At 37.6% G+C, this 26,131-nt stretch overlaps 1 protein-coding gene and 1 long non-coding RNA gene across 2 annotated transcripts in view; one reads left to right on the top strand and one right to left on the bottom strand.

Moving 5' to 3' along the window:
* LOC147371151 (uncharacterized) lies at positions 1–25,731 on the top strand. Its single transcript, XR_015165922.1, has 3 exons — positions 1–228; positions 6,423–6,493; positions 22,919–25,731. It is a non-coding gene; the product is annotated as an uncharacterized LOC147371151 (long non-coding RNA).
* FAM241A (family with sequence similarity 241 member A) overlaps positions 1–26,131 on the bottom strand; it is a 43,423-nt gene that overhangs the window by 3,903 nt on the left and 13,389 nt on the right. The gene's annotated exons all lie outside the window — the stretch shown is intronic.

The raw sequence follows: 26,131 nt of genomic DNA, 5'->3' as shown, positions 1-26,131 counted from the left end.
TTCTCAGTTTTAGTAATTCTCTCTCTTCTCTGCTTCCTCAGGCCCAGGAGTGGTGGCTGGTTCCTGGTGTTACTACCTGTGGCACTCTAGCCTACTAAAGTGGTTTTTAAAACTTGATATGTTAGACTCCCTTGGAGGGCTCTGAAAGCCCACTGCCAGGGTTTCTGATTCAGTAAGCCACAATTGGGGCTTGGAGTCTGAGAATTTGCACTTCTAACAAGTTTCCAGGTAATGCTTATGATGCTGGTATTTTTTTTACATCTTTTGACTATCACTGCCTTCATGTTTTTGCCTTTCCTGTTCTTCAATGCCTGCTTAACAATTCTTTGTATTAACTTATCTTTGTTAAAATAATTGGTATAGTTTCTCTCTTTTCACTAGCCCCTAATTTGGTCACAAAAGAAAACCTATGTCACAGTGACACAGTTGTAATTATAATTTATTAAACCTAATCTCTTTTAGGCATGATGATTCAAATCAGTAATTATTTATTGAACATATACTTGCTCATAGTAGGTGCAAGATAGAAAATTGGAGTTGGTGATGGACAGGGAGGCCTGGCGTGCTGCGATTCATGGGGTCGCAAAGAGTCGGACATGACTGAGTGACTGAACTGAAAAAGACGACTTTGGGTATAGAGTTTCATATAATAACAAGTAAATATTAAAAGCTACTAAGTAGACTGTCTAGGCCAGAAAATAGTTAATTAACTTAACTTGAGAAACACTTCAAACACATGAATTGGACTTAGATTCCTTTAGTAGAAACCAAAACTTAATCATTTCAGTAATCAATAAGTAAATAACTAAAAATATTTTTTCACTTAAATGCATTATTTTTTATTCTACATAATAGTTTACATATATAAGGAAAAATGCAAAAAATCTAACTTTTATGTGCAATAGTCAGAAAAAATGATTTTCAGTGTTTCACTGAAGTGTTTCACTTAAAGTGTTTCATTTTAAGGCAGTGTTTTCCCATATAATAGTAATTTATGTTGAGTACAGAGTATCATTGATGTAATGAAAAAATGAGACTCAATGGGGCATCATTGTTAAATGTATATAAGTTTAAGCCAGAATTACTTTTGAGTTAATCTATACATATAATTTAATAAATTACTTTTGGATTTTAAATTCTACCAAAAAAAGAATGAGAAAAACAAAATGTTGTTGAGATATTTGGAGAGTTTAAATCTAGGCTCCCAACACTTAAACTGAATGACCTTGATCAAACTACTTCAGTTTCCTGAGCTTCAGTTTTCTAATCCATAAAATGGGATTTTATGAATCCTTTTTGATACTGATAATATACTCGTGAATTATAATTTATTTGTTAACCTTTCCTTATTTTTTGTATTTTAACTTTTAAATTATATTTTTGTTCACTGATGTGCTGTGATTAATTTTGTTTCTTAGCTTCTCATATTTTTTAATGTGTTCCACAATAATACACTATATTAAAAAAGAAAAACAAAAATCTTGAGTTTTTTTTGTACTTACTTGAGATTAAGGCTTTCTTTTCTTTAGGACAGAACTCAAAGAGTTCTTGATTTAGTTTGTAATTCTTCTGTTCCCTCAACTTCTCTTCTACTCCAGTGTCTATCATTGCTGGTATCATTTTTGGCCTCTTTCTTTATTTTTTAATTTCTTTTTTTCTTTTTTACCACCTCTAATTTCTTTTAATCTATGCACTTATTGTACTTTGGGGTTTTCTGTTGTTACTGAAGCTTTTTAAAACTTTTTCAGTATATTTGTGGTTTTAGTACAAAGTGAGTACCCTAATCTAAAACGGTTCTTTCTGAAGATTCACTTTAAATTCTTCTACAAACTGTTTGTGGGTTTTTCAGGGGAAGAAGTAGGTGTTGCAATGCTCAGTTAACTCCTCGAGGCCAGGGGGAGAGGCAGCAGTCTGAGATCCAGGGAGCAGCTAGGGGGATGGGGACTAGAGATGGGAGGCCAACTGGCCTGGGGATGCTGTGGCTGTGGCAGCCTGCTGCTGCTTCTTTTTTTTTTTAATTTGAAAAATTTCAAACACAAAATTAGAGAAAATAGTACAATGAACCCCTAAGTACCTATCAACCAGATAAAATAATTACTAAAAATCTGCCACCTTACAGAAGCATTTAATCTGGGCAATCTGAAGGAGAAAAAAAAGTCACTAGAAGAATGCCTAAAAGTGGCATATCTTCACAAATAAAGTTCTCTGGAAACATCAACGATATTCAGCAAAGAACTGGATAAAGGTTCAAATAATCCTAGAGGAAAGACACTTAAAGACATGGAAAAGAAAACAGGCAGCATTCTTAAATCACTGACATTACAGTCAGTCTCACTACAGTGTTTTCTGTATCAGTAAATATCTGTTGAATACATGGGGAGAATTTATCTTGTGGCTGGCAAGCATTAGAGCAATATCTTGACAGATTTTTACCTACCTGCTCCACTTCTTGCCAAACAAAAAGACGGCCTTATTTTTTCCAAATATTATTTGGATTATTTATATTTTATATTTATATTATTTGTATTATTTATACTTGTAATCTCAAAGCAATTATATATTTTTATGGAATTATCAGTATGTTTTGTTGTGGATATTATTAAGATCCACTTACTTTTTCCTTAATCCAGACCAAACCTTAATCCAGTCCATATTCTTTACCTGAGGAAACCCCATCTATAGCTTCAGAGATGACAAGTCTAAGAGTAATCCCCTGTCCTTTATGAGAAGCTGGCCTTGGAAAGGGCATGGGATCTACTTTGGACTGATGACTTTTGAGTGTCTTCTGGGGAAAATTCTTTCAAGCTCTTCTGATACAACTTTGGACAGTGATTCTTAACACTTTAGGAGAAAGAGAAGAACTATTTCTGCACAGATAGACAGTAAGTAAAGAGAATTTACTATATTTGGATTAGCTTTCCATCACTGCCATATGAAATTAGTACAAACTTAGTGACTTAAAATGACACGAATGTATCATTGTTTTCTAACCTGTTTTGCAGGTGAGAAGTCAAAACTGGCAGGCTTGTTTCTTTCTGGAGGCTCAAGTAAAGAATCCATTTCTCTACTTTTTCTAGCTGCTAGAGGGTGTCCATCTTACTTGGCTCCTAGTCCCCCTCCTCCACCTTCAAATCCAGCAACATTGTAACTCTCAGACCATCCTTCTGTAGTTAACTTTTTCCTCTGACCATAACAGGGTAAGGTTTTCTGTGTTTAAGGACCAATGTGATTAAGTTTAGTCCACTTAGATAATCCAGGTTCATTTTCCCATCTCAAAGTCCTTAAATTTGATCATATCTACAAAATCTTTTTTGCCATGTAAGATATCATATTCATAGGTACCAAGGATTAAGATGTGGACATCTTTGAGGGGGGAGAAACCATTATTCTACCCACCTCAATATTTAATTTTAAAATTATTTCTTTATAGATCTACTTTCTGTCACTATCTATGATAGGAGGGGTAAGGTCACTGAAGACAAGAACCATATAAATTTGAAAAAGAGTACTTATTATACTGCATTATGCCTGGCCCTTAGCAGGCTCATAATAAATATTTGTTGAATGAACAATAGAAATATTCTATAATAATGACATATTAGGCAAAAAGCTCCTCAAAATTAAAAACAAAATTTACAAACAACATCAATTATTTTATTTCCCCATGAGTACACCTGTGAATTTGTTCAAATATGTATAAATAAATTTTAGAGAGACTGTAAGATATAGTAGCTGTTAGCTAAAATTTACATGCTTAGTTCATTTGCTAAACAACTGTACTTTAAGAGCAGAGGCTAATAGGAACAGATGAGTTCTTAAGTCCCTGACTTAGTCAGAGGTCTACAGTTTTCGAGTGCTCAGTGCCTACTCTGTGGCACGCACTGTGCTGTACGCGTGTTTCCTTGTGTCGTCTTTCCAACAGGCTGTGAGGGAGGCACTATGATTTTCGCCATTTGCAGATAAGGAAACTAAGTTTCAGAGGAGTTAAATGTTGGCCACTGACTTATATTAGTAATTGAAGGAGCTATGATATGAACTCCGACATTCTTACTCCAGAGACCACACCAGTAATCCCTATGTTATACTCTCTCCAGGTATTATATTATTAATAGCTAACATCTGTGTGATGTAAGCTTTCAGAGAACTTCTACATATTTGATCTCTGAAAAAAGAAAAACTATGTAAACACATTTTCATTTTTCACAGAAAGAGTACATTTAACACAGTGAAATGAACATCAATATCTTTCTGTGCTTTACATCTTTTCCCAGTTTATAGCATACTTGAAGGTGAGTTTTATCAAGCATAAAATTGCTCAAATTTTAATTTCTGTCTTATATAACAATTTAGACAAGGTAAAGCTATTTGCAGCAGTTTAGTAAATCTTTTTATAGTCTATTCAGTATTGACTAGAATTCAGATTCAAATGCAAAAATGAGAGACTCCAAGCAAGAATGAGGAGATACGCTTGGCAGAGTTGCAATAAGGCAAAAACCCAAACCAACCAACCAAATACACACACACACACACAAAACTCTTCACACATAACACACACCAATATGAAAATGTAGATGGCATTTCTCCCGTCCTAACATTAATCACTTTGTATCTTTGCCAAATTTTATTCTTTGTATGTGAGGTCCCAATGGAAGAATATTTATCAAATGACAGTTTACTTCATGATCATATAATAGTACAGACCATGACATGCACATTAAATAGTGATGTTATTATTTTGTCCATAATTAATGACATACGAGTGTTATGACTGACTGAAAATCTCTTAAAACTATGCAGAATTAGTGATGAGAAATTAAAGGTGAGCCCTGAAATCATCATAGGATTTTTGAGAGCAAAGGATCTTTAAGGATAATTAAAGTCTCTTACTTCAGAAACAAGAAATAAGAGGTTAAATCAGACAATCATCACTCAGTGTATGGTAACTAATATTATTACTACATTTTTGGTAGAAATTATATCTTGTGATTTTTTTTTTTTTATTTTGTTTTCTTTCTACTTTAACATGCTGCCTAATACCTTAGTGATTATCTTTCTTGTGATAATTAAATTCAGCTGTGTTTTTCTCCATGTGTTATGACAACTTAATCATATAGAAGGTGAGGTGGGATGTTTTCTATGGCACAACCTTATCTATGGAACAATCTGTGCACATTAGTATGGCAGAATCTGCTTATTCACTTTAAGAAGAGTACAAGCTACATTTTGTAAACAGGTTTTCACTGAGTGGGTAACAATTCAAGATTCACTTTCAACTGTTTTTTTCCGAGTGTAATATTGGAAGTCTGCTGGTTTTGCCTGTCTGGTTTTTATTCTACTTTCTTCTGTTGATATCATCTTGATTTAACCTTGGGAAAATCCTCCCCCACCCACTCTTGGTTCCTGTGTTCTGCTGGAATGTGTGCCCACTCCCAAGTTCCAGGCCTGGTCACTCAGAACATTTCGTTTCCTTGAGCACATGATTAGTTAAGGAATGAGCATATAACCCAAGACAGGCCAGTGAAAGTTCTACCTAAGATGTTTGCTGCAACTACTGATAAATGGGCATCCCCCCTCCCCAGCTGGTAACGGTTAGCTGCTAAGGTGTAGAGCCTCTTATTACAATGAGGAGGAAGCTTGCTATGAATGAAGTCAATATAAAATAAAGCCAAGAAATGACATAGTGGATATTGTCTGAATACTTGAATCCAGCTAGGGCATCTACCTCTGTTTCTTGTTTGTTTTGTTTTTTAAAAATAACATGAGCCAATAAATTCCTATTTTGCAAAATCTAGTAAAAGTTGAATTTTTGTCACTTGGAACTGAGAGTTCTGATGATGATGATGATGATGATGATCAAAGTAGTTAACAGCTACCATTAGAGACTTCCCTGGTGGTCCAGTGGTTAAACCTCCACCGTTCCAACCCAGGGAGCGTGAGTTCCATCCCTGGCTGGGGAACTAAGATTAGGCATGCCTCAGGGCATCGCAAAAAGAAGAAAAGTAGCAATAGCTTCCATTAACTGAATGTCTACTATATGCTAGATACTGTGCCAAGTGCTTTATATTCATTATGCTATCTAATCATTATTTATTATAATAAGTATTATTAGCTAATTTCAAAGCCCTGTGTTAATAATAGTGCTCAAGAACTTCCTCATTAATTTTGTTTTATTGTTACTAGCAATAATTAACATGAAGAATATATTAATAATATTAAAAAATAATAATGGGGTTAGGCAAGTAGAAAATTTTAGATAACTTCTTGAAAGGTTTTAAAAACTACACAAGAATAAACCAACAAAACACTGTAGAGCAATTTCCCTCCAATTAAAAAATAAATAAATAAAAATGGGTAAATGGTGACTGTATTCAGATAACACAAAGAGTAAAGACTAAAATGCTGATTTCTTCTTGCTACTTTAGGTTAACCTTCCTGAGTTGTCAAGCAGAGCCAGCCTCAATAACCCAAGTCCATGGAAATCATAACTGAGAAGGTAAACTTATAAATGCACAGCGAGCAAAAGGGGAATGATTTTTGGATGATGTGAAGTGAAAGTTGCTCAGTCATGTCCGACTCTTTGTGACCAGGTCAGAATACTGGAGTGGATAGCTATTCCCTTTTCCAGGGGATCTTCCCAACCCAGGGGTTGAACCCAGGTCTCCCGTATTGCAGGTGGATTCTTCACCAGCTGAGCCAATAGGGAAACCCAGAAGAAGGTATTCCCTAACTGGGAACTGAACCTGGGCATGGTGGTGAGAGTGCCGAATCCTAACCACTAGACCGATAGCACATAGTAACCTGTAGACTGAGGCTTATTAAATGAATGAAGAAATGAACGAATGAATGAACAACTCCTAAATCTTTCTGCAACTTCTCCTTTCAACTGTTTTTTCAACTCTAGGTTTTCCCTGCTATCCAAAAGTAGAGTGTTCCTATGAAACCTTCAGTAAACTGAAGTGGTATAAAGCAAAGAAGCAATTATCTTAGGGCACATCTTGGTATTAATAATAGATACATAAAACAAACTGAGAAAAAGCACAGATGCTCACAGACACAATTCAGAGCGCTGTTGGCCTGATGCTGAGTGTAGTTCCTGAGGAAGGAGCCTGGTGTGGTCACTCTAGCTACTTGGGAGTGTGCTGCCCTCAAACAGTTCACTACAAACAAAAACTGAATGATGTTTTTGCTTTAGACTTTTTTTTTTCTTATAAGAAAAAATCCTCTTTGGATTTCTTTGCTCATCAAAAACAGGTGCCAACTTTCACAAAGTGAAGTGGTGCAAAGCAAATTTTTGAAAGCAGGGACTACCTGTATGTACTCCCACTAACTTCTTTTCAACTTTACTGGGATTGTACTTCTTCACTTTTCTCCTTCAGCTTGAGCTCTATGACCCAAATCTCTTTAAAATTTAAAACTCCATTGTCTCACGGGGAAACTCTAATCTTGGAATAAGAATTATTTTCTATGTCTGTACCTGAGTACCTGTGGTGCTGGAGAAAGTTATACCATAGGGTACCAACAGTTTATGACAACCCTAAACAGATCTTCAAGTACATTCCTATTTCATTTCTCTGCTGAATGTTTTTTTTTTTTTTTTTGCTCTTTACACAGAGCTATTTCAGATCTCTTTTAAAAATCTTCAACTGCCTCCTACTCCTTTCGCCCTCTCCTCCAGCAAATTGCTTGACCTCCTATTTCTCAGGAAAAAGAGAAGTCAGAAGAATTTCCTTAACTTTGTGATACTAAATGTATCAGCTACCAAAGTTTATGTCCATCTTTTCTCCTCTTTCGTTACAAATACAGAAACAAGGAAGTATTCCTTTTCCATTACCCCTCTGTCTCATATATATTCAGTCTTTCCCTCTGTTGGCTCCTTCTCATCAGTATTTAGACATGCTTAGATTTTTTTTAATCTTTGTCAGGAACTGTGAAGGGACTGGTGTTTCACCCCAGCAGTTCCCAACCTTTTTGGCACCAGCGACTGGTTTCGTGGAGACAGTTTTTCCATGGACCAGGGCTGGGGTGGGGGAAGGGATGATCCACGCACACTGTATTATTGTGCGCTTTATTTCTAGTCTGTGGTGATCTCAGGATATTCTGCCTTGACTTTAGGGTTAGGGTGCAAGCTCCTATGGAATCTAACGCCACTGCTGATCTGATGGGGGTGGCGCTCAGGTGATAATGCAGGAGATGGGGAGCAGCCACAAACACAGATGAAGCTTCACTCACTTGCCCTCCACTCACCTCCTGTTTTGAGACCTGGGACTGGGGACTCCTGTTTTATCCTCCAAGTTAGGATCCCTGTCTTGGCGTCAGGGATATTGGTACCAGACACAAGTCTCCTGGGTCAGAGAGAAATGACTTCACTACTCATGCCACAAGAAGCGGCCTGAGTTTCATGTTGACGTTGGTTCTCTTTAAGTCCCACAGGGTGACAGAGTAGCCAAGCAGATGCTGCATGCAGTGCGTTTCTGTCACAGCTGAGGGACTTTGAGCTTAGGGAACTCTCATCTTTTATAATGGGCTGTAAGCAAATCTGCCTGACGTTTGTCCCGGGGGAGACATCATCTTTATTACACTGGGTGGCAAACAGTCTGTCCTCTACTCTGAAAGGAGACACTATTCCTATCTTCCAAGTCTGTTCATTTAGCAAACATCTTTGAAAAACAGTCCTTAACAAAAGTTCTCAATGCAAGAGACCCATGGAGAATTGCTCCTAACAATTTTCCAATCAGACCTCAACTTCTGTTGGCTTCTGTTCTTTTATACCACCAAAACAGCTCTTGTAAAGATTACCAATAAACTGCCATATCAATAAATTAAGAGATCTGTTAGGGGGCAGTCCCTGGCAGTCCAGTGGTTAGGACTGTGTGCTTTCACTGCTGGGGGCTCAGGTTCAGTCCCTGGTCAGGCAACTAGGATCCGACAAGTTGTGCAGCATGGCCAAAAAAAAAAAAAAAACCCAAAAAACAAACAGAAAAAAGTTTTTCAGTTGTCATTTGATTCAACTTCTAAGCAGAATTACATCTACTTCTGCTTCATTGACTATGCTAAAGCCTTTGACTCTGTGCATCACAACAAACTGTGGAAAATTCTTCAAGAGATGGGAATACCAGACCACCTTACCTGTCTCCTGAGAAATTTGTATGCAGGTCAAGAAGCAACAGTTAGAACTGGACATGGAACAATGGACTAGCTCAAAATTGGGAAAGGAGTTATGTCAAGGCTGTATATTGTCACCCTGCTTATTTAATTTATATGCAGAGTACATTATGTGAAATGCTGGACTGGATGAAGCATAAGCTGTAATCAAGACTGGTGGGAGAAATATCAATAACATCAGATATACAGATGACACCACCCTTATAGCAGAAAGCAAAGAGGAACTAAAGAGCTTCTTGATGAAGGTGAAAGAGGAGAGCGAAAAAGCTGGCTCAAAACTCAACATTCACAAACCTAAGATCATGGCATCTGGTCCCATCACTTCATGGCAAATAGATGGGGAAACAATGGAAACAGTGACAGACTTTATTTTCTTCGGTTCCAAAATCACTGCAGATGGTGACTGCAGCAATGAAATTAAGATGCTTGCTCCTTGGAAGAAAAGCTATGACTAACCTAGACAGCATATTAAAAAGCAGAGACATTACTTTGCCAACAAAGGTCCATATAGTCAAACCTATGGTTTTTCCAGTAGCCATGTATGGATGTGAGAGTTGGACCATAAAGAAAGCTGAGTGCCGAAGAATTGATGCTTTTGAACTGTGGTGTTGGAGAAGACTCTTAAGAGTTCCTTGGACAGTAAGGAGATCAAGTCGGTCAATTCTAAAAGAAATCAATCCTGAATATTCATTGGAAGGACTGATACTAAAACTCAAGTTCGAATACTTTGGCTACCTGATGCGAAGAGCCAACTCATTAGAAAAGACCCTGATGCTGGGAAAGATTGAAGGCAGGAGGAGAAGGGGACAACAGAGGATGAGATGGTTGGATGGCATCACTGTCTCAACTGACTTAAATTTGAGCAAACTCCGGGAAACAATGAAGGACAGGGAAGCCTGGTATGCTGCAGTCTGCAAGGTCGTAAAGAGTCAGATACGACTGAGCGACTGAACAGCAACAACTTTTTCTTTTCTTCTGAATTATATGGTATTATTCTATTTTTCTCTCTCTGGCCACGCTTTTCTCAGTCTGCTTTGTGAGGTCACCATCCCCAACCTAGCTATTAAGTATCGATCCTCAACCTCTGGTCTTAAGCTTTCATCTCTTTTCTCTCCATATTTTCTTCCCAAATAAGCTCAATCAAATTTTACAGTTTCAATTACCACCAGTACATTAATTACTTAAACATTATATCCAGCTCAGACCTTTCTTCTGCACTCTAAAACCATATATTCAACATTTACACTTGGATATCTTGAATATGGGCTTCCCAGGTGGCGCTAGTGGTAAAGAACCCACCTGCCAACGTAGGAGACCTAAGAGATGCAGGTTTGATTCCTAGGTTGGGAAGATCCCCTGGAGGAGGGCATGGCAACCCACTCCAGTATTCTTGTCTAGAGAATCCCTGTAGACAGAGGAGCCTGGCAGGCTACAGTCCACATGCTTGCAAAGACTGACTGACACAACTCGTAGCACAGCAGCATTTATCTTGAATATACTTCAATATTCAACACATCCAAGGCCAAACCTGATTTTCCTCCTCAAAATTGGTCTTCATTCAATGAACAGACCCTCAGGAATAAAATCTATCCTTAATTTCTACAAGTCAGAAACTCAAGAATGATCTGTAAAGCCTTCTTTTCCCTAATTTCCTGTAACCAATTTATCAATGGGTTCTGTTGATCTTAAATCCTAAATATTTCAGGCATTTATAGTTTCCTAATTTTTCTTCCGTGTTGACTGGTATACAGTCTGCCTTCTTAACACCTCCCTTTCTGGTTCTTTTTATTCCTTCCTATGGATGTGAGCTACTAGTTGGTGTCATTTCCTTACTCCAATACATCTTGATTTCCACCTTTGTATTTTGTGCTGATATTGTCAAATATATTTCAGTATGTGATAGGCTCAACAATATAATTATATATATACTCTATGTAATTGCTTTTTTAAATCCATCAAGAGAAGATGTGCTATTATACTATCGTTTGTAATTATCCACATAATTGCCTTTATCAATCCTCTTTTTTTCTGGGTGTGTGGATTCAAAGCACTGTCGCTATCAACTGCTTTCATCCTTATGATTGCCTTTAAATGTTCCTGTAAGATAGATGTTTTGGGAAAAAATTGTTTTTATCTGGGAATGTTTCACTTTTATTTTTGAAATGTAATTCTGCTGGATATAGGACGGTGAACAGGTTTTAACTCTCAGCACTTTTAATGTGTTGTCCTTCTGTCCTTCAAGTTTCTGATGAGCAATTGACTTGATCTTACTGGGGTTTCCTTGTATGTGATGAGTTGTTCTTCCTTTGCTGCTTTCAAGACTTTCTCATGCTCTTTCAACATTTTGACCACAATGTGTCTGGATTTCATTGTTATTTCTTGTATGTGTAGCTTAATGCTTTTCATTAAGTTTAAAAAATGTTAAGCCATTATATCTTAGAATATTTCTTATATTTTTAAAAATTACTTTATTATTCTTATTTTTTATTTAATTTTTGGCCATGTCACATGGCATGTGGGATCTCAGTTCCCTGGCCAGTGATCAAACCTGCTCCCCCTGCTTTGGGAGCATGGAGTATTAACCACTTGACCACCAGGGAAGTCCTGAGTATCTTATATTCTATAGAATATTTCTGTCTCTTCTCTTCTAATATTCCTATTATTTGTATACTGATGTGTTTAATCATGTTCCACAATTCTCTGAGGCTCTGTTCATTTTTTTCTATTCTTCTCTCTCTCCATTCTTCAGGTTGCATAATTTCTGTTGCTCTACTTCAAATTCACCGATTTTTATCTTCTGCTTATTCAATTGGGCTACTGTACTTTCAACTAACAAGCCTCTTGATAAAAGTGAAAGAGGAGAGTGAAAAAGTTGGCTTAAAGCTCAACATTCAGAAAAAGAAGATCATGGCATCTGGCCCCATCACTTCATGGCAAATAGATGGGGAAACAGTGGCTGGCTTTATTTTTTTGGGCTCCAAAATCACTGCAGATGGTGAATGCAGCCATGAAATTAAAAGACACTTACTCCTTGGAAGGAAAGTTATGACCTAGATAGCATATTGAAAAGCAGAGACATTACTTTGCCAACAAAGGTCCGTCTAGTCAAGGCTATGGCTTTTCTAGTGGTCATGTATGGATGTAAGAGTTGGACTGTGAAAAAAGCTGAGCACCAAAGAATTGATCCTTTTGAACTGTGGTGTTGGAGAAGACTCTTGAGAGTCCCTTGGACTGCAAGGAGATCCAACCAGTCCATTCTGAAGGAGATCAGCCCTAGGATTTCTTTGGAAGGAATGATGCTAAAGCTGAAACTCCAATACTTTCGCCACCTCACATGAAGAGTTGACTCATTGGAAAAGAGTCTGATGCTGGGAGGGATTGGGGGCAGGAGGAGAAGGGGACGACAGAGGATGAGATGGCTGGATGGCATCACCGACTCGATGGACATGAGTTTGAGTGAACTCCGGGAGCTGGTGATGGACAGGGAGGCCTGGTGTGCTGCAGTCCATGGGGTTGCAGAGTCGGACACGACTGAGCAACTGAACTGAACTGTACTTGCAACTCCAGAATTTCCATTTAATTAAAAAGAAAAACAATTTCTCTCAATATTGTCTACTTGATGAGACACTGTCATCATACTTTAGTTCTTTAAGCATGTTTCCTTTAGTTTGTTGCATATTATAATAACTGTTTTGAAGTCTTTGTCTGCTAAGTATATATCATTCAGTTCAGTTCAGTCCAGTCACTCAGTCATGTCCGACTCTTTGCGACCCCATGAATCGCAGCACGCCAGGCCTCCCTGTCCATCACCAACTCCCGGAGTTCATTCAGACTCACGTCCATATATCATTGGGCCCCATCAAAGACATTTTCTATTGTCTGATTTTTTTTCCTATTGATGGATCGTATTTTCCTGTTTTTTTTTTTTTTTTACCATGTTTCATAATCTTTTTTCAATAATTGGACATTTCTGATATATTTTTGGAACACTAGATACTGACCCCTACCACTACTCTGGAGGTGGTGGTGGTGGTGGTTTGCTTATTCGTTTAGTGAGTTGGCTGAGCTAATTCAGCAGTCTAGTTCTTTGCAGTGTTCAGCCTCTGATGTTCCTATTCATGTTTTCTCCCTTGTTTTCATCTTTTACTCTCATTACCTAGAGGCTCCCCCTGGGGTAGTATAGCCGTTTATTGGTTAAGAGGTTGTGCTTATGATTCCTTAGTCTTTATTTTTATTCTTCACCACTAGCCGTACTGGAAACTGCTATTATAGTTCAGAGACTTTACTTCTTTGCCCTACATTCAGCCAGGGGACTGGTAGCGTGGAGGTGCCTACACTTACTACTCATGAGAGGGTACAGCCTTGGGCATGTATACAATTTTCCGGACTGCCGCAGGTGATTGTGAAATCTCTGATCCTTGCTTCCTAGGAGTTGTCCCTGGGTCAGCATAGCGTACCATTTAGTCAGTGTTTGGTCACAGGTTGTAATGAAGCCCCTTGTTCTTACTGAGGCTTCTGCCCTATGTTGGTGGGTCTCTGTGCAGCTTAGGGAATGCTTTCAAGTCTGCTCCACATCCTGCTGTAATGCTCCCAAGTAGACGCAGCCTCACACCTGCACACTTGCCTTCCTGATCCTCACAGGTGACTATGAGCCCAAGAGGGTTCTTCATGGCCGACTCTCCCTGGCTCTTTCTGCAAAACTTCTGGATGCTCTGTTGTTTTCAGGTATTATGGGGCTACCAGACTCCTTTCAATTGCGCTTCAGCAAGATCTGTACTGTTTTCAACACCACCATTAGGCATGGAGTTCTCCACTCTTTCTTCCCAACGAAGTCAGATCCAAAGACCTCTCTATTTTTATTATTTGCCTTTCCCCTGGGCAGAACACCTGCACCACTGCACTGCAGCTGGGGGGCAGAGACTCTGTTTTCCTAGAGTGACAGTCCTGCTCTGTAAGTAGGTACTGAGGGTGGGGAGCCGCTCTTGGTCTTGGCTTGCTCCTCTTGGTGTGGAACCTCTGCTCTGCAGTGGTATGGGGCAGGGTAACTGGGCCTCAGTGTTCTCAGCTGCTGTGCTTAGGGTGGGGGTTGCTTGGGGGAAGGGAGACTTGGAACAGACTTCAGCCACATAGACCTGAAACAGACTTCCTGTAACACGGAACTGAGAGGGGAGGCGGGGAAGGCATGAGAAGCCCTACCCTTCCAGGGTGAAACTATAGCCCTAGACTGAGAGTTAGCGGGACAGGGGAACCTAATTTTCTTGGCTACACATGCTGGGGATGGAGCTTCTGTAACACAGCACTGTGATGGGGAGGTAATGGATTAGGTTGTGGCTCACAAATACTTACTGCTCTTACCTAGATTTGGTAGATTTTTTAAAATGAATGTTTTTCACTTGCTGTATGCTCTTTAGGGTGATTCCCAAAGATTTTAAATGATATTTTATTTTAAATTTTCTCCTCTTAAATTGTTGTTTTCCTGGGACAAAGTCTGCTGAGTTCCTTACTCCATTTTTCTGGAAGTCCTACCACAGTTGTTTCTGGACATTACTTACTTTTGATGGTGTATTGAAGGATAATTCCTGTAAGGATAAGCCAGGGGATCCTGGGTAGTACTCAGCATGTTTTCTGGAATTAACTGTAGGACGTTAAGCATTTTGAAGAGTGTTTATTTTTCATATATGCTGTGATAGTCAAATTCTGGGTATACAAGTTCAATTTTTGAAGTTCCCATTTAGTCATATGGTCCCACTAACACTTTATTTTTTTAAAAAAGGACTTAAAAAAAAAACTTTAAGCATTTACTTATACATAAAGCCTAAATGAATAAAAAACAATGGCTCTTTTGTTCTTTCTCATTTCCTCTCATATCAACCATTAAAGAGGCAGTTTTCCTTCTTTACACAGCAGAGTCTAGCAAATATTTTAGTTGGTAATTAATTCATTTTTTAAAAATTAAGCCTAAGGAAAGTTAACTGGAAATTCAAATCTCAGAATAGTCTTGCTTTCCCCTTTACTTGCTTCCAATACATTAAATCTTGTACCCCCAAGTTTGTTTTTTAAAATAATTTTTACCATAGTAAAATACCTTGTTCTTTGTTATCAGTATTTATAACCCTCTGGAAAAGCTTGTAAGAGATGCAGAAATGTCAGAAGTAAATCAAGAATGCTTTGTGAGCATTAAAATCATCTCTTCCTTTCTAACTCCCCATATTATTAATAAATCTTTACAGCCCAGAAAGAAAAAAGTAAATAAAGAAATAAACATATTAATATATGTAAGAACAAATAAGGCTATCTTAAGCTATCATGTTTATTCAATAAAACATTTAAAATTATTTTACTTTCAAAACACTTCTGCTTTGAGAACCAATTCAATAAAATTTTCCTGATACCTAAAATGTATTAGATAAATAAGACTATATCCTTAACTCCAAGAACAATTGGAGTAACAATTCAGTAAAATGTTAATATTTATATAAAAATAAGTAGATTTTTAAGGCAAAGTATGATGTGTTTAAGAGTTGCAAAATGCTTGGCATTTAGATAACAAAAGGTGAATTTAGTAAAAAAAAAAAAAAATTAAATCAGGAGAACTGGCAAAAAAAGTGACTGCAATGTTTTCAAATATTTAGATGATGTCTTTAAAAACGATATAAGCATGTTTAACTGCTTTTGTCTTATTATATAACAGAATAGTGGTTTATAGCACTAATGCACTATAAACTGACTCCATGGTTAAAACATCTTTACCTCAGCATTTCGTTACCTGAAGAGACTCATTTTTCCTCTCTTTATTCCTTTTCATCTCAAAGGCTGGCCCTCTGTGGAGATGCTCTAAACACAATATGCTTTAAACACAATAAATAATGCTTAAATGAAGTTTTTAAAGAATTTCACAACATAGCATTAATTTTTAAAACCCTAATATTTATTGAATATCTATTATGTGTTGGCTAGTGTTTTAAGTACTTCAATCTTCAAAATATAAAGAAAACTGAAGAAAGATTATGTAATTTAGTCAAGATCACTAATAACTGGTGGAGTGAACACACATGTTCAGACAGTCTGCCCTAAAGCCCATGTTCTAAAGCCCTATACTGTAAGCTCTCTTATAAATAAACATAAAATCACTCTTGTAATCACTCACATTCTATTTGTTTTAATGCATCAGTTTTAACAGCAGTTCAAAGTTATACTTGTCTTGGTTAATTTATATTCAATAAAAATAATGGCATTTAAAAATAGCTTTGACTAGTTTACATTTGACTCACTGTACAATATAGCAACTGGTCTTCATTGTGATAAAATTTGACTAAGATTTAAAATTTTTCTTTCTTTAAAACTAAAAACCAAACCAACATCGAATTCTTAATTCCACCACTTGAGAGAAACATGTATTTTATTTGGACAGAAAATAAACACCTTTTCTTTCCCCTTGAAATGTTCTTGTCCTCACAGTATGAACAATGAATTTCTAATACAGTAGAATGTGCTCCAATGATCACAGAAAGGCTGCCTTTCTTAATAAAATGATTTTTGATTGATTATAATTAAGGAGAGGCAAAATGAAGGATCAAGAACAACAACAGAAACAAGCTGGAAGTCAGTTTCAGAGGGGTTTTAGACTGAAAGGACTTCCCTGTGGCTCAGCTGGTAAAGAATCTGCCTGCAATGCAGGAGACCTAGGTTTGATCCCTGGGTTGGGAAGATCCCCTGGAGAGGGGAAAGGCTACCCACTCCAGTATTCTGGCCTGGAGAATTCCATGAACTGTCTAGTCCATGGGGTCGCAAAGAGTCAGACACGACTGAGCGACCTTCACTTTCACTTAGCCTGAAAAGTCTCCCCCTCCAAAACATCAGAATTTTGTTTCTCTCAATCCACCTCACCATCTTACTAGACCTCTCAAAAGAAAGACCTGTTTTGAAAAATATCTTGAGGCTTTCTTTTAAATGGGCAGGAGTCTCACATTTGCAAAAGATATTCAAGAGATAGTGTCATACTGTGATAAACAAATAGACAGTAAGAAAGTAGCTATAAAATTTAAAAGCCTCTGGATTACTTCTAGATTTAGCTATTTACTTTCTCCTTGCGGAACCCACAGTCTACATTCAACCACAAATTCATAGCTACATGTTCTCCCACACTCTCAGATTTCCAGCAACCTCCAGTCTCCCTGCTCCTTCTAAGCTGCTACATGGTGGTGGTGTTGGTAAAAACTGCTCAGATGCCTCCTTACAAAATCATGTTGCCTCAGCATCTTGGTACTCCTACATAAGTGGAGGGGGTCACCTCTTGATAACTACCCATCCAATTCCAAATTTTTATTGTTCCAAATCTTTCCTACTTTATCATTCCTTAGAGGTGTTGTTATTATTTTTAAGGTTAAACAAGATTCATAATTCCAAATGTCTGCATCCATAAATTTAAATACAAAAATGGATTTAAACTGTAACATACTTTAATTCCTAAAGCAAAAGAAGCAATATGGAGATCCTGATTGAAACTGGAACATTTGTGTATCAGGCAAGTCACACTTCCTTCCAAGACAAAATCAAGAAAGGAAAAGACATTACAAAATCAAAGACACTTGTCAGAATGTGAAGCACTAAGTAGGTGAGGGCTGGTTCTTAAAACCACTGGGTCCATTGTTGTTGTCCCAGTTGCTTGACCATACCTATTGAAAGAGCCAACATTTATGACTTTGGAAATGCCCCCTTTTAAAATTAAATTTTATCGTAGGAGTTTTAAGTTTATTCCTAGGCTTAAGGAAGTATATAGCTTTATGAAAATTTGAAAATTCTACTTGGTTATGCTATTACGTTATCTTTTCCATAGTATATTTAAAGACTTAAAGATAAATATGGCTGCTATGTATACTAAAACTAGGCAAAAATATGGACCATCCTTGTTAGAATTAAGTTCCCTCTTTCCTCTATGGTTAGCTTTTTATCATTAATTTTTTACTAAGATCTATAATGGGATTTCTGTCTCACAGAAAATCTAAGAGTACTTACGAATGGGACAATGTTTTAAAAAGCTATGAAAATGCCACTCACATAACAATGTTCATGAGTGGTTTATTGTGTTCTGTATAATAACAGCTTCTTGTTTTATATACTGCACTTTTGTCTGATTCAGTGACTTGGCTGATATTTTTTCCTTGCATTCTGAAATAACCGCTTCTGTGCAGTTTCTTATGAAATGAAATAAATGTCTATTGCATTAGCAATCAACCATTTGGACTAAGTGGTGAAAAATTTAACTGCTTCTCCTTATTTATGACACTAAAGAATTTGTAGGAATCTAGTCTTGTAAATAAAAGTATGTGGGTTTATAAAATTTCTTATGGAAAACATTTTTTTTTTGAAAAATAGTATATCTACATAAGCTACCTTATTTTATAATAAAGTGTATTACTTAGTTTAATCTTAGGTAAATAGTAATATAATGAAAATGACAGGTTTTCTGCCTACTGTAATAAAGCCTATAGTCATGTTCTAAAGTTACAATCTTCTCTCGGCCTGTTTTGTACCTGCGTTTTATGCAAGATGTGCTGTGCCCTACTTGTGGCAAGCCTGCACAGATCTGAAAGATTTGCCAGACCAACAGATGCTTACTTTCAGGAAATCATACTCTTGTTCTTGGTGTGTGTCACGTCCTCCCTGAGTACCACTAGTCTTTGATTACTAAACTCCAACTCTCATAACTCACAGTCCTTGACTCGCAGAATAATCTGGCTTGCAAAATAAATCCTTTAGTCAATTCAGTTCAATTCAATAAATAATAACTGGATGCCTACCACAAGCAAGGTAAGTGCTGTGAGGTACAGAAAGCAAATAATCTATACTCCTTGCTATTAAGCTGCTTAATATATAAGCAAAGATATGCACTCAAATCACCATATTCAAACACGGCTGAGGCTGCCCCTAACAATGAAAATGACCTGTACTTTTTATAAAAGATTCATAGTTTTCTTATTTTTCTCAGTTAAGGCAACTTTTCAAATTTCTAGACTTGTATGCTCAATTGCATATTCAACATTTCTATGTAGATATCTGAAGCAGAAGATATTAAGAAGAGGTGGCAAGAATACATAGAAGAACTATACAAAAAAGAGCTTAATGACCCAGATAACCACAATGGTGTGATCAATCACCTAAACCCAGACATTCTGGAATGTGAAATCAAGTGAGTCTCAGGAAATACCACTACGAACAAAGCTAGTGGAGGTGACAGAATTCCAGTTGAGCTATTTCAAATCCTAAAAGATGATGCTATGAAAGTGCTGCACTCAATATGCCAGAAAATTTGGAAAACTCAGCAGTGGCCACAGAACTGGAAAAGGTCAGTTTTCATCCCAATCCCAAAGAAAGGCAATGCCAAAGAATGTTCAAACAATGGCACAATTGCACTCATCTCACATGATAGTAGAGTAATGCTTAAAATTCTCCAAGCCAGGCTTCAACAGTATGTGAACCATGAACCTCCAGATGTTCAAGCTGGATTTAGAAAAGGCAGAGTAACCAGAGATCAAATTGCCAACATCTGTTGGATCACCGAAAAAGCAAGAGAGTTCTAGAAAAACATCTACTTCTGCTTTACTGACTATGCCAAAGCCTTTGTGTGGCTCACAACAAACTGTGAAAAATTCTTAAAGAGATGGGAATACCACACCACCTTACCTGTCTTCTGAGAAATCTGTATAGAGGTCAAGAAGCAACAGTTAGAACCAGACGTAGGACAAAGGACTGGTTCCAAATTGGAAAAGGAGTATGTCAAGAATGTATATTGTTACCCTTGTTATATTGTTATTTAACTTATATGCAGAGTACATCATGTGAAATGCTGGACTGGATGAAGCATAAGCTGGAATCAAGACTGCTGGGAAAAATATCAACAACCTCAGATATGCAGATGACACCCTTATGGCAAAAAGTGAAGAAGAACTAAACAGCCTCTTGATGAAAATAAAAGAGGAGAGTGAAAAAGCTGGTTTAAAACTCAGCATTCAAAAAACTAAGATCATGTCATCTGGTCTCATCACCTCATGGTAAATACATGGGGAAACAATGGAAACAGTGACAGACTCTCTTTTCATGGGCTCCAAAATCACTGCAGATGGTGACTGCAGCCATGAAATTAAAAGATGCTTGCTCCTTGGAAGAAAGGATATGTATGACCAACCTAGACAGCATATTAAAAAGCAGAGACATTACTTTGCCAACAAAAGTCCCTCTACTCCAAGCTATGGTTTTTCCAGTAGTCATATATGGATGTGAGAGTTGGACTATAAAGAAAGCTGAGCACTAAAGAATTGATGCTTTTGAACTGTGGTGGTGGAGAAGACTCTTGAGAATTCCTTGGACTACAAGGAGATCAAACCATTCAATCCTAAAGGAGTCTACCGGGAGCCAGCACGGGAGTCTCCACCCATGACAAGGTCATGTGGGAGAGTTCTGGTGCAAGGCGAGCCAGAACTCGAGGGGTGCCCTTCTGGGCCTGCCTGAGCGTCTACCCCAAAACCAGAATCTGTCTGTTTTACTATTTTACGACTTTCACCAACTCCTCTGACATTAACAGGGGGCTATCCCTGACCACCTTTCTCTGTAAGAAAATCAACTTAAAACCTAGTTAATAATAAGTCTCCTGGGTGTAATAGGAGTGTTTCAATTCAAACCCCTCTGATGACTTTTCTAGCTTGCCTGACAGGTTTGTTCATATTCACAGCCTCCCAACCACGAGAGGCACGGAAAGCTTAAGATATTCTAACAATGCACAGCTTCTCAGAGAGTTAAAATTGTTAAAATAGAACTAGTAGAGGATTTCTTTGTTGAGCTAATGCTTGCTGCCAAGTTTCCATATCCCTTACCTATTGTGTCCCTGGGAGTGTATTGATTCATATAGTTGGTGTATAGAAATGTAAGTAGTAGCTTTAATGTTTGTAACCTTGGACCCTTGAGTTAATTCTTTTCTTGTTATAGTCCACCACTTTTGCCCTATAGGAATGCAACTTTATCTAATGCTTTCAGAGGGTGGCGCCTGACTTTAGAATAATCACCTTTAGAGAAAAATAAGTTTTCTGAAGAAAGGGTCATAAAATGTTAACAGGCTTCCTGGCCAGAAGATGATGTAAATCACCTAAAACTTTTGCATATAAGTTTGCAGAAAGAAAGCCTGGCTTCGATAAGAATCAAGGACTGCTGACCTTGCATGACTCTACCCGCTCCCCGCCACCCCCACCCCCCACCCCACCCCTTAGTCTCTATGCACAACTTTAGGTATAAAAACTACTTTGAAAAATAAAGTGTGGGCCTTGTTCACTGAAGCTTGGTCTCCCCATGTCGTTCTTTCTCTTTCCTTTTCCTATTCAGGCTGATTCCATGGAGCACAGGGGCTCTCTGTGTTCACTTTCCTGCCTGGGCTCCTAAGACCCACTTGAGAAGGTGCCTAAGGTGGGGCACCTTCCGTGATTCGAGAGGGCACCTTGGCCTACGTGAACAGAGCACGTCCCGTGCTGGGGCTTTATTGGCTTTCTGCGTAAACCAAGGAATATCAGCCTCTTTTCTCTCCTCTATTTTCTTAACTGCAAAATTCTTTCCTTATCTTTATCTCTTTATCTATTCTTTTAATCGCTGACGCCGTCTCCGGAGGGAATCCCTGGATCCTACTGGGGCTGGACCCAGGTAGGAGTCAGTCCTGATGCTAAAGCTCCAATTCTTTGGCCACCTGATGTGAATAACTGACTCACTGGAAAAGACCCTGATGCTGGGAAAGATTGAAGGCAGGAGGATAAGGGGATGACAGAGGGTGAGATGGTTGGATGGTATCACTGACTCAATGGACATGAGTTTGAGCAGGCTCCATGAGTTGGTGATGGAAAGGGAAGTCTGGCCTGCTGCAGTTGCAAAGAGTTGGACATGACTGAGTGACTGAATTGATCTTGTTGTTCAGTCGCTAAGTTGTGTCTGACTCTCTGCGACCTCGTGGACTTTAGCACTCTAGGCTCCTCTGTCCTCCACTATCTCCCAGTTTGCTCAAAGTCATGTCCATTGAATTGATGATACCATCTAACTGTCTCATCCTCTGCCATTTCCTCCTCTTTTTGCCTTCAGTCTTTCCCAGCAGGGTCTTTTCCAGTGAGTCAGCTCTCACATCAGGTGGCCAAAGTATTGGAGTTTCAGCTTCAGTTATCAGTCCTTCCAATGAATGTTCAGGGTTGAATCCTTTAGGATTGACTGGTTGGATCCCCCTGCAGTCCAAGAAACTCTCAAGAGTCTTCTCTAGCACCAACATTTGAAATGATCAATTCTTTAGTGCTCAGCCTTTATGGTCCAACTCTCACATCTGTACATGACTACTGGAAAAACTACAGCTTTGACTACACAGACTTTTGTCAGCAAAATGATGTCTCTGCTTTTTAATACACTGTCTAGGTTTGTCATAGCTGTCCTTCCAAGGAGTAAGCATCTTTTAATTTCATGGCTGCAGTCACTGTCTGCAGGGACTTTTTGGAGACCAAGAAAATAAAATCTATTACTGCTTCCACTTTTTTTTTTTCCTTCTCTTTGCCATGAAGTGATGGAAATGAATGCCATAATCTTAGTTATTTTAATGTTGAGCTTCGAGCCAGTTTTGTCACTCCTCTTTCTCTCTCATCAAGAGGCTCTTTAGTTCCTCTTCACTGAGGACCTGAAACTCAGCATCCCCTGTCCCAAACTCATAATCATCTGCCTTAATATTGGTTTTCCTCCACAGGTCCACTACCTCAGTAAACTGCACAATCCAGAAGTACAAGCAAGAAGACTGCTAGTTATTCTAGATGTCTTCATCACCCTTCTCCTTTTTGGTCTACTTTTGCCGGCTCATTCCCCTCTGAGTCTGTGCTGGATCTTCTCAGGAACTTATGGGTAGTCTGTCTTCTCTTCTTACCCTATAGTCTTTCTTGATGGAGGTTTCATGTACTCTAATGATTTTATTAATTCTTATATAGTTTATATGCTGAAGACTCTTTCATTTTAAATCATACCCTTGCTAAGAGAAAATTATTAGTGAAATATTTTTAATTTCTTCAGAAAAAAATTGCTCTAGTTTTGATCCTCCCCCATTTAAAAATAAAATCCTATCCCCATTTTATTCCTTATTAGCCATTTGTTCAATAAACTTATTAAATACACATTCCAAGTGTTTGCTCCTCACAAAAACACCATAAGGTGGGTATTATTAGACTCTAGAAGTCGAGTGACTTTTTCAGAAGTATACAACCAGCCAGAATTTGAGTTTTGGAAAACAGGAATTTTCTGACTATAAATTCTAAGCTCTTCTCAATAAACTGTACTGCAAATCTCTAAAGACCTTAGTACAAAGGAATCAGGTATATTAAGAAGAAAGCAAAATATTTAAACAAATGCATCATAAGCTGTGATTATATAACACTTAAGAAAGGTACTTTTTAAAAGATATAGTCTTTAATTAATTTACTTAAGTCCATAATTAATTTACTTTTTCCTCTCATCTTTCTACAAGGGAGTTGAATTTGTTTATAGTAGGAACAAATGAATAAAACAGTAATGAAATATAGAAACCTGGAATGGGGGATGGATAAGAAATAACTGAGAGTCTAGACTGGGGAAAGATGTAACCACGATTACATCTCAAATTGGGTTCTCCTCAAATTGGGTTCTATCCTCCAGGGATTCAAAGCAAGCGTGGTATAGCCAAGTAATTCCTACTTCCTGGAAGTGTCTGCTCAAACATTACCTTAGTCAGCCCTTCCGTGATCATGTTATTTAAAATAGCAGCCCTATCCCTTATACATACTCTCTACCCACCTTCCATTTATTTTTTCCCATAGCACTATAACTCACCGATGTACTTGCTCATTGACTCACTGTCTTTGTCTCCTTCCTACAACGGGAGATTAAAGACAGGAGAGATTTGGGCCTCTTTCTGTTTGTTTCTTTGTATTCTGGGTGCCTACAGCACTGCCCAGGAAAGAATAGGAGCTCATTAAATGTTTTAAATGAATGAATTAAAAACTACCAAGAAAATAAGGAACAAACAAATAATAATACTTAATAAATAACAAGGAATACAAACAAATAATACAGAAAACTGTCTATAATACAATGACTATTACCAGTTGCTAAAGCAATTGATGTTCCATATGATACAAATGAATAATGAAAATGTCTTTAGTGTATGGCCAGGTTGTTGGAGCAACTGAAGTCTTAAATTAGTAGCCTAATATAGAGTGCTCAAAGACTGATTTCCAAATGCTTAATCACTTAAATTCCAAAAGGAAAATGCTGTCATCCAGAAATGGAAGAATCATTATGCCATTTTCATGATGTTACTGTTAAATAAACTTCACATACTGAATAATGAAGGAGGAAGTTTAGTGTCTTCTTTTAATTTATTCTTCATATATTATTTTCATGTGTTTTCCACTGAGTATTTTTATGGATACCAGAAATGATTATAATTAACTGGCTAATTCTCTATGAAGAAATCACTTCATTCTTGCCCTCCTTTAAATTTAAAAGCTTAAACTAAATGAACATCTACACTCCCATGAAACTCTTGAGAAGACATAATCGTCTGTGAAACCAATAACCATTCAACACATGGAGAAAGTATGCTAGAATGCTAGGAACAAGCAATTGGGATTTGTGTGCTGAATAAAAACTAGACATGAATATGGAATCCTTGGAGCAGCCATCCTGTTCTTATTAAAATTTGCTTTTGGTAGTTGTCTTGTGCTGTGCTGTGCTTAGTCACTCGGTTGTATCCAACTCTGTGACCCCGCCAGGCTCCTCTGTCCATGGGGATTCTCCAGGCAAGAATACTAGAGTGTGTTGCCACGTCCTCCTCCAGGAGATCTTCCCAACCCAGGTCTTCTGCATTGCAGGCGGATTCTTTATCAGCTGAGCTACTAGGAAAGCCCCAGTAGTTATCTTAGTATCAGGTTAATTTCAGTTATATAACTCAGCAGAAAGAACTTCAAATATAAATCAACCCTTGCTTTTCACATGCATATAAATCATGCATTTCCACATGTACTCTGAATGTATATTGTACAGTACTACCATGGAAGACTAGAATAGAATTAATCTTTTATAGCAGCACAAGAACACGAGACATTGTAAAGGAAAAGTTCAAGTGCCCTCACAATATACAATTTAATCTACTCTGTGTAGCACATTTTGGAAATGACTTTTTTTTATACTATAAGAAAATTAAGAATAAGTAAAAAAATTATGGGTATCTCCATGGAAAACTGTGCATCGTTTAAAAGAATGTTTAGCCTTTATGACTTTCAAGATATTTTACAAGTTGGTAAATTATAAATAACCAACAGCAATGCAAATAATTTTTATTAACAGACAGACAAATTCTGTTCCATTAGAGGTTCAACTGTCTTCCCACCCCACCTATGGAAAAAGCCAGTCTCTCGGCTATTTGTAAATTCATTTCAACATACCTTTTTCCATATACATTTCTGACTGATTTCTCCATTGAAGCAGTTTTCACATTTGTCTGGTTCCCTCACTACTGATGAGCTAAATAAACCCCTTAACATGTATTCATTTTATATTTAATGAGCATTATAATTTTACCTCTTTTTGAAAATTATCCTTCAACTTTGCTATTATTGAAATGGCTGATCTGAATTTTAACCTATGTTAGTTATGCATTTCATTTACTGTCTTTCCTCTGTTTAGTTCAAGAAAAATTAAAAACAAGATAGCAAGTTCTGACCACTTACATAAATTAATGCCAGTTAGTATTCCAAGATCCTGTTTGTTAAATTTCACCTTCTTGATACTGTGGTTTTTAAAATACAGCACATCAAGGAACATAATCTTTGCCTAAATTCTTACAACTGTTTTACAGGGATCTTTAGCTCAATGCGCCGAAGAATTGATGCTTTTGAACTGTGGTGTTGGAGAAGACTCTTAAGAGTCCCTT

Source organism: Bos grunniens, chromosome 6 (genome assembly GCF_055505025.1).
Source record: "Bos grunniens cultivar Pamir isolate PY7600 chromosome 6, Bosgru_T2T1.0, whole genome shotgun sequence".
In the NCBI taxonomy this organism is placed as follows: Eukaryota; Metazoa; Chordata; class Mammalia; order Artiodactyla; family Bovidae; genus Bos; species Bos grunniens.
The sequence above is the reverse complement of the archived record's forward strand: the minus strand, read 5'-3'. Positions and strand labels throughout refer to the sequence as shown.